The sequence below is a fragment of the Triticum aestivum genome, chromosome 7B, assembly GCF_018294505.1.
Source record: "Triticum aestivum cultivar Chinese Spring chromosome 7B, IWGSC CS RefSeq v2.1, whole genome shotgun sequence".
In the NCBI taxonomy this organism is placed as follows: Eukaryota; Viridiplantae; Streptophyta; class Magnoliopsida; order Poales; family Poaceae; genus Triticum; species Triticum aestivum.
In genome coordinates this window covers 634,882,507-634,892,137 of record NC_057813.1, presented here as the reverse complement: position 1 = coordinate 634,892,137, position 9,631 = coordinate 634,882,507, and the positions used below count along the sequence as shown (strand labels likewise).

General features: G+C 44.2%; 1 pseudogene; it reads left to right on the top strand.

Annotated features, from left to right (window-relative positions):
- The first annotated feature begins 3,115 nt into the window (after positions 1-3,115).
- On the top strand, positions 3,116-9,563 carry LOC123155621 (probable protein phosphatase 2C 65; annotated as a pseudogene).
- The last annotated feature ends 68 nt before the right edge of the window (positions 9,564-9,631 follow it).

Genomic DNA, 9,631 nt, shown 5'->3' with positions numbered 1-9,631 from the left:
GTCATTATCTAATGTATATACTATTAAAGAAATGTTGCTACATTGCCATTTCACACACAACCATTAATGCAAAAAACAATTTAAAAACCAAGTGCTGAATCAATTTCAAAATCAAGCCATTAATGTAATTAGTTAGTCAGGCAATTAATTATGTGTGCAATTAATTAGGTCTATTTAAATAAGCATTTTTTCGCGCTGAATCAATTAGAAAACCGAATCATTAATTCAACTAAATAATTATACATCCAGTTAATTAGGATTGTGTACAATTAGAAATAGGGATTTTTTGAATTAGACAGATAATTAATTAAATAGGCAAACAATTAATAGGCATGCAGATAATTAGGCATGCCGTTAATTAGGCATGTTATTAATTAGGCAGGCAGGCAGTTAATCGTGCTGAATCAGTTTGAAAGCGTTTGTGGGCGAGGACGGCCAGTAGCTAGGCTATCACTGCCATTGGTGACTGCCAACATGCTCTCAACGACATGGTTGGCCAGCGTTTGCCAACATAGATAACAACCACCACACCTCGTGACATGAGCGACCAAGCATTCGTAAAGATGGATGATGACCGTCGTCCACACACTGATGGTTGCCGAAATGTTTGTGGGCGAGGATAACAGATGCCATAGAACAAGGTCAACGCAAGCGTGCTTGAGGACGACCAAGCACTAACGGTCGAGGGTTCCGACCGCATACGCAAGGACGATGGTGATGACCTACGACAATCGGTCACACGCCACCACTACCACTCTTTAAATATTATTTCATCCCGTAGCAACCCACTGGTATTTAGCATCATATATGTGAGATCACTTCCCTAAAAGACAAATATAAGATTTTTCTCGATCTCCTTCCATAATAAAATAATATATTACTACATAACAAATTGCTAATCCCCACGCTATATTATTTATTATTATCATTATCTCTACTATTAATTGACAATCACAAGTTTTCTATGGGCGTACGCATACGCCCGCTCTTGCGGAGGGACGTCGTGCACGACACCATGGAAGATGTCATGGCTGGGTCTAACCCTGGCGCGATGCTCGAGAATGGCAGGGAGTGGATCACGACATCAAGGACGACCGTGATGGGAGGTGGCTCGTCAGACCGCCATGTGGACGCGGTCATATTATATTTCTTGTCAGTTAAATAGAGAGCTAGACGGCTACATTCTCAAATCAAGTGTGTCCATTTAAATGTCAAGAAATTTATTAAGGAAATGTGTCCTACATTACTCGGTAGTCATCGTGATAGTCGTTTGGTAGCAGCCATTCATGCAAAAATAATTTAGAAATCAAGCACTAAACCAATTTGGAAATCAAACCATTGATGCAATTAATCAGCTAGATAGTTAATTACATATGCAATTAATTAGGTCCATTAGAATATGAATTTTTCGCACTGAATCAATTTAAAAATTGAGTTATTAATGCAATTAATTAATTTGTTAGCCAATGCCTACGGATAATTAGAAGTAGGGATATTTTCCAATTAGTCAGATAATTAATTGATTTGCTTGGCAATTAATTAGGCATGTAGAGAAATATGTAGGTCATTCATTTTTTTTGTGTACTTAATTAATTAAGCAAGCAATTAGTCATGGCGAATCATTTTGAAAGCGCTTGTGGGCAAAAACAATCAACGGGCTCTCAGTTACATTGCAAAGCACCGAGCACCGCTTGCCAACATGGACAACGGCCACCATGCGCTCGCGACATGGGCGACCTAGCATTCACCAAGATGGATGAAGTCTATGCTCCGCGGGATGTCCACTCGATGACGGTGGCCGAAATGTTCGCGCGTGAGGACAATATGACACAACACTAGCTAGGTGGTTCATGCTATAGTAAAAAGGAAGAGTGTTCCAAAAACAAGAAGGAAAAAGAACTGAAGCCAAAGTGGTGCATGGTGTTGGAGAAAGTAAGAGTGTTCCAAATAATAAGAGAAAAAAAGAAAGAAAGAGTATTCTAGGAAATAAGTAGGAACAAGAACTAAAGTTGCCGAGGAATGAGAAAGAAGAAGATGAGGCATCGATGATGAACACATTAATGTTGACGTGGTGCTGGTTGGTGCCAATTAAACGGATTGGCGAAGAGGCATGGAGTAAAAGACGTAGGGAAATATGAAGAAGAGAAGAACGACAATTATCCCTTCTAGCATATGTGGGATGGAGGTGGAGTTTATTGGTGACTAGGAAAGATCTCTATAGTTATTTGTTATTTTGTGTCAATAGTATGTGTTAGTTTAACCCACTCTATTATACCGTAAACAAGAAAATTTCATCCTTACTGCAATGCATGGCGAAGATGAGTTGGTTGTCATCTGCTTTTAAAGAAGGTGGCACCAGTAAGAGAAAAAACGAGAAATGTCTTGCTACGGCGGAAAATCGGTCAAGAATGAGAGGTTCCGACAGAAAAAGGGAAGGTGCGTCATTGAATAAGGTTTTTGTGTTAAATCCGGATGTTACAGATATTATGGATAACCCGTAGCAACGCAGGAGCGTTTTGCTAGTAACTCTAGCTACGCAACCCGCCTAACGAGAGCCATCGCGGTTTCAAATCGACCTCCCCCGCACGATCTGCCTCGCTGTCCAGCCCCAGTGTACTTTCAATCGCGGTGGTAAAAATCGGATCGTCCATTTTTCTGTACGCTGCATTCTCAGTCTAGAGTGGATGACGGCTGGGCCAGGTTTGCGCAAGGGCCCGTCTCGCAGTGGCACCGTGTTTGGGTACCTATGTCCGTGTGGAAAGAAGCTCAGCGCCGATCATGGGTTGGCAGGCGATCGTGAAGGCGATCATGGGTTGGATGAACTTTTTTTACCGTTTTCTCTTGTACCCAGCTGCGGCCCCTCTGCTTCAGGCGCGTCGGGCCCATGTGTCGGCCTCGTGGGTGCGTGCTGCTTCTGGTGCTGCTTGCTGGCATGGGCAACCCGCTTTGGCTCGCTGGGTAAAGAGGGGCTTCACCCTTTTCGTGTAGCTACGCGGGATCGTTTGCTTCGTGCAGCTGCTGGTGGTCCCTGCTCGCTCTTGGTCCCATCTGTCGGTTGCCTCGTATTTCTCTTGCGGTGAGCCTAGAAGTTACAGCGCCTGCTATTACTGCTGCTGACCGGGTCGTCCTCTCCTCGTCTGCCCTTCTCTCGCTCCTGCCTCGGCTCACGGTTCACTTCTCCCCTGCCCGCGCCTTCCTTTTCTTCATCGTCCGATGCCCATCGGCAGGCGACAAGGACGGGAATCAGCGCCGTCGTGGTGCAGTGGAGCTGCTGGGAAGAAGGAGGAGGGCGGCTGCATCCCGGGGGGTGCTGGTGGAGGGCGCACGCAGTCCATGGGGTGCGTGCACGGCAAGTGCTGCCTGCCGTGGGGCGACGGCGGAGGGCGGCGGGAAGGCGGTGGCGTGCCCGGCGGCCGCGGCGGCTCCACCCTCGGCCGCGCCGTGGTGCCGGGCGCGGGCCTGGGGCTGTAGTACGCCACGCTGACGGTGGACGGCCACTACCCGGACTCCCCGGGCCGGGCGTCGCAGGATGCGTACCTCGTGGCCACGCGCTTCGCGGGCGTCCCCGATCTCCACCTCTTCGCGGTCTTCGACGGCCACGGCGCCTGCGGAGCCGCCAGCTCCGGGTGCGCGTGGGACGGGCTCCCCCTCCTCCTCCTCCTCCTCGCGGCCGAGGATGCCGCCTCCTCGCGTCGGACCCCGCGGCGGTGTTCCGGGTGGCTATGGTCGGGGTCAACGAGGAGATGCACGCGGCGGCGGCCGTGGACGACTCCATGAGCGGGGCCACCGCCGTCACGGCGCTCATGGCCGGCGGCGCGCTCCATGTGGCCAACGTCGGGGACTCGCGCGCCATGGCCGGGGTCTGGCGCGACGGCCGCGTCGCCGCCGACGAGCTGTCGTGGGACCAGGCACCGTTCCGCGCCGACGAGCGTGCGCGCGTCATGTCTGTCGAGCAGGTGGAGGGCGTCCACGACCCCGAGGCCGAGGGCTTGCTCGCCTACGAGGGGTACCCCGCCCCGCGTCTGGGCCCGGCCCGCGATGGGCTCTACCCGGGCACGCCCTTCACGCACATTCTCGGCGACCTCGCCGCCGAGGGCGTCGGGGTCGACCCTGAGATCACCCCGGCCCACCTCTTCTTCGTCGTCACAAGCGATGGCGTGTTCGAGTTCCTCTCCAGCCAAGAAGTCGTCAACATGGTGATGATTTTCCCCCTGTTTAATTTCCTTGCCCCTTTGCGTTTGCTCAGCTGATACATTTGGAAGCTGGTGTCTTACCTACAGCATAAATAGACGGTGCAGAATGTCCGCCCAACCTCGCCGTATTTGGCTAAGCAGGTGCACACACTCTTGTCCTCTTCCTAATTTCTTTCCTCCTTTCAATGCCCTGCTCCTTCTCTGAACTTCTGATCTTTGCTTGTGTAGAATTTGTTCTCTACGCCTACAAGGTGTTTGATGAAAATCCCAGAAGGCTGGCAGGGGAGGATTGGTCTATGTAAGCCACGTGATTTCATTCTTCAAAATGTTAGTTCCAGTCAGTCATAACAAGATGATTTCGAGATTAATAAGAATCCCTGAGGTGAATAAAAGTATAAAGAAACAAGGAATATCCTGTCAAAACATTAGTTCCAGTCAATCATAACAAGAATCCATGAAGTAGATATTTGCTTCTATTTATGGGGCTCTCGACCCTACAGAATTCTTCATGATGATTTTACCCATAGATTAGCATTTGGTAACTTGATTTTCTTCCCTGTCGTATAAGACTATATGAGACATGAATTGTATATTTTATTTTGTCGTGAGGTTATTTTTAGGTTTGCTTATGTTCTCTTTTATCCTTTTCGAACGCAGATAGGAAAAGAAAACTGAAACATGTTCACTAAAATGCGTGCTTTGTAGTCTTTTGTTTTCATGTAGCGGTGTATTTGAGTGTACACTTACCTGACTTCATATACTACCGCATCTTTTGTTTATCGCTAGGCCTGTTGTCAGTACCAAATGTGCAAATGGTATTAACTTCATACATTGAGCTATGCCTGATAGTTATTGGTGTCATTTCCTCCTCCTGAAATCATCGTTTTCCTATTTGTAGGAGCTTTGATAAGGCTGCTCACCAATGAGCTGGACGTGTTTTTGTCCTGGGTACTTGCATGATGGAAGAAGAAATTGGGTATTCCTAAATGTGCTACTGCAGATCAAAGGTGAATTCATCCCATTTTCTTACTTCAATCTCAGGTTATGTGAGGAGGTGAGGATAATAATAATTGAATGAACATTGCTTGAGATCCACCTGACTCATCCCAAGTTTTTGGTAAGCTTGCCTCATGCTGTTTATATTTTGTGCTTGTGTGTAAACAGGTTGGCGGCTTAATTGACCCAGGTTTTGTAACATATCAATGGTGAGCGATGGCATAAACGGATCTGGTTGTTTTAGTTTTGCTAGACCATGATTGTTATTAAGCATGAATGTACAGTTATATTCTTTTATGGATGCAGTTTTTGGCAGTTTTGATTCCATTTGATGTATTACCTAAAATATTCTCATTACCTTGATCTTTTAATTCCATTTGAAGGCAGATTTGATTTTGTCTTGGGAGTAACAAGGAAGAAGGGTCAGTTTATGTTCTGGACTAATCACAAAAAAGGATGCCACTGAAAATATTTGACCTGATGTGAGGAAAAGGTTGGATCACTTCCGATTCTTTCCTTTCATTTACTTATCAATTTTTTGGAATGCTTCTAAAAGAAATCGTATTACTGCAAACTGTCACTGTCAGTTGTAAGAGTTTACATGGTTAGGTGATATGACCAGTTTGTTTTATAGTCTCAGTTTGTTTGTGCATTAACTTACATCTGCTAATTTCTACTGACTTCCGCTTAATTTGATTTCTACTGTATAAGTAATGGCACTAAGATACAGTGCATGCAAAAATTCTCATGTTGTTGTATAATCATTATGGTACTTGTTGTGTTAGTTTGTGTATCTCTGTTAGTATTTTGTCGGTCGGCCATATTTATTTGCATTAGTTCTTCTGAACACAACCTTCCAGTTAGGTGATGCTTGCTATTTAGTTGCTTCAGTTCACTTGTGAAAATGATTGTGATTCTATTCATTTTCTTTCTTTTGTAGAGAGCATTTGTACTGGTGGGTTTGATTTGTTAATCCAGTGGGGTACAGCCTGGTGGAACCATGCAAATGGCGATCTTCGTTTCTCAGGTACAATTACTACATCATCTTAATTTGCTAATAGTTCCTACTATCTGTGTGGTCCATCATGCCTCCGACTTTACACAAATTTCAGGCTGTATTAGCGCTTAGCAAACTTCTTTGTGCCGCCGCCTGCGCTTTCCCCTTCCATCTCCGCCGCCTCGTCTCCTCCTCCTTCACCACCACCCCCTCCCCTGCCTCCGTACCCCAAGATGGAGGAGCTCCCCAAGGCCATTGTGTGGCTGCTGCTCAAGGACAAGCTCGCCCGGGTCACCGTGGCCGGGGCCGGCGAAGGTGTCATGAACAAGGACACCATGGCCGCCTTCACCAAAAGCGCCCGCATCTTCATCCACTGCCTCTCCACCACGTACGTGCCTCCTGCCATTCATCTCCTTGTTCTCCTTTATTGCTTGAATATGGATTTTGATCCGTAAACAAGGTTTTCAGATTGGTTGATGCAAAAACTGCAACTGGAGGCCTTGTTGATTGGACCCAAATGACATCTCTAGGTGACTGTACACAAATGCGTCTTTAACTTTTACATCCATGTGGTTGCACAATTTAAAGATTTTGGCCTTTTTATGTGTTGTTGGTCTTTTTCAATGAGGTATTTATTTCTGCAGGTTTCAGAATTCATCGAAGATTGCAGGGTAACTAATTGCACCTTATGGAGAAGGAGCAGGCCGTGGAGGAGTGCAAGTAGCAGGGTAAGCTCCAAGGATAATCCTTTTTGCTTATTTGTTTGTACCTATTTATTTTTTGTATAGACATTCCTCTGTTCTCTAAAGACCAGATTTTGGACTAAACAGTTCCCGGTGACTGCAAATCTGAAATTGAAGATAGGGCAGATTGTATTGGTTCTGCTTGCTTGCAGAACTTGTGGTATGCTGGCCATGGAGTAGTCAGACCCTGCCAAGAAAGGTGAGCCCGACTTCTTCTGCAACTTTTCTACCACAGTACGGATCTAGCAAAAATATCCAGAAAGTTATGAGTTTTCTAATTCTAATGTAACTCATTTTTCCTTACTTGCTGATCTTGTTACTAATGTTGAAATTGCAGAGGAGCAGGAGATGAGGAGCACAACATTTAGTGTACAATGGTGCATGATGTGGCAGTTAGGATCAGGACACGAGGAACACGACACTGGGTGTACAAAAGATTAGTAGGAAGAATGTTAATCACAGTGTGTGAAAAGGTATACGGTAACCTTTAGCTTGAATAAATGTTCACTGCTTGGTTCATATTTGATTCCAATGCCTTTGCTTTAATATCATTGGTTTGTCCCAAGTTTATGTTCAGAGATTATGATTCAAATATTCTGTTCAGATTTCCTACAAACAAATAGTGTGATTATTGCCCAATTCTAGCTTCATCTACTATACCTTATAATTTATATATTAATTGTCGACAATTCTAATTTAGATCATGTCAATTCTAGGCAGCGAGTACTAGAAAGCATGGTCATGTTTTAGGGCATTTTTCTACTTTGTGCAAGAAATTTAATTTGATGGATATGCGACCTGTTTTCTCTTGATTATGTGTGGATGTTAATACACAATCATTTCTGTAGAAGGTAACTTGATTGACACACTTCTGTTATTTCTATGTGCAGAAAATGCGAGCTCGGCTGATGTATTGCGTACTATTTGGCTGAGTTGTTTTGTCCTAAAGATACAATTAAGCTGAAGAATTCTTTTTGTATGGAAATTCACTATGGAAATCGAAACAATGGTACTCTGCACAACCGTTTACTTTCCTGCATCGGTTCTTCATTCTATAAGTGAAACCTTTTCTATTTGGTAAAATAAGAGTGAGCTCATGCTTGAACTTCCACCATGTATGTTAACACTTGGATACTGTATCAACCCAGTAATCCTCTGATCCTTCATTGTTTTCCCTTGCATTGCCTCCTTCAACTATTCAGCAGGACCTTTGAAAAGAATGATTTTTCGGTTATATAATTTATTATGATTTGTTTCGCCTTCAGAGGTAGAATGTAAAGTAGACTGGTACTTTCATTCCGTTAGATATTTGATATAAGTGAATATATACCTTTCGGTAGGTGAATGTGCTCTCCATTAATATCACTCATATATTTGAGCTTCAGAGAAGGATATCTATGCCATTTTGTTTTTGTTTTTTGAACAAAAGAGTGTTGTATGTATATCGTTAAGAGGATGAAGCAGCAAAATTATCTACGCAATTTAGCAGGATATGGCTGATATGTACAGAGTGGCTGGTGTTACTACTATTTCTTTCGTTGTAAAACTGTAGTCTTAGAACGCTATGTATCATGAATGATCCATGTGTACCAATCTGCGCCTAAATATATTTATGTTCACTCTTTCTATACTTGCCTTACTCTCGCCCCTTGCGCCATCGGCGCAACGGGTCATCTAGTCAATATGAACAACCGAGGGATGTCGTCTCGCTGTTCGGCTTTACATTATGCATCGAAAGGAAACAAATGAAAACAAGCTTGGCTTGTGCTTCTGATTCTGCTCCTAGAGTCGAGGTTAAATTATCGTTTGGTTGCGGTGCTTCCATGTTCATCTTATTGTTTTTTTTACCTTCCCTTGTTAGTGATTTTTCAGAGGTTCTTGTTTTAAGTGAGTTAAGTATTACTTTACTTTTGTTGCAAAACCTTGTGAATTGTGATGTTTGAGTGTTTGTTTGATATGTTGGGGGATTAAATGATTTGCCCCACTTTACAAGGGGTTAGATAATTTGCCCCACAGTTGTCTCTAAATGTCCAGTGGCCCTGGCCCCACTCGTCAGTTTGGCGGGGGAGGGGGGTGGGGGGGGTGGCAAATTATCAAATTGAGAAGTAAAGTCTGGATTATGATTTAATTTCTCTTGATTTTTTTCATCTTCGTTATCTCTTCCAGCAATGTGATGACTTCCGGCAATGTGATGACCTAGCGAGCGACAGTGGATTCAGTTCAGAAGCTATTTCATTGGCCAGATAGACATTTGTATGTTGTCGCGGGGCCTTGAGACAACTTGTCCTAGAGCTGAATGTTTTTTTAGAAAGTATGATCCAGATATTGGCATAAAAAAGCGACTCTCACGCCTATCATCAAAACATCGAGATAAGGGTAGGGTGTGCGTGTCTGTGTTTATAGGAGTGAGTCTATGTGCGTATGTATGATCGCTGCGTCTGTACTGTGTTAAAAAAATCGAAGGTAACTTGATTGACACACTTCTGTTATTTCTATGTGCAGAAAATGCGAGCTCGGCTGATGTATTGCGTACTATTTGGCTGAGTTGTTTTGTCCTAAAGATACAATTAAGCTGAAGAATTCTTTTTGTATGGAAATTCACTATGGAAATCGAAACAATGGTACTCTGCACAACCGTTTACTTTCTTGCATCGGTTCTTCATTCTATAAGTGAAACCTTTTCTATTTGGTAAAATAAGAGT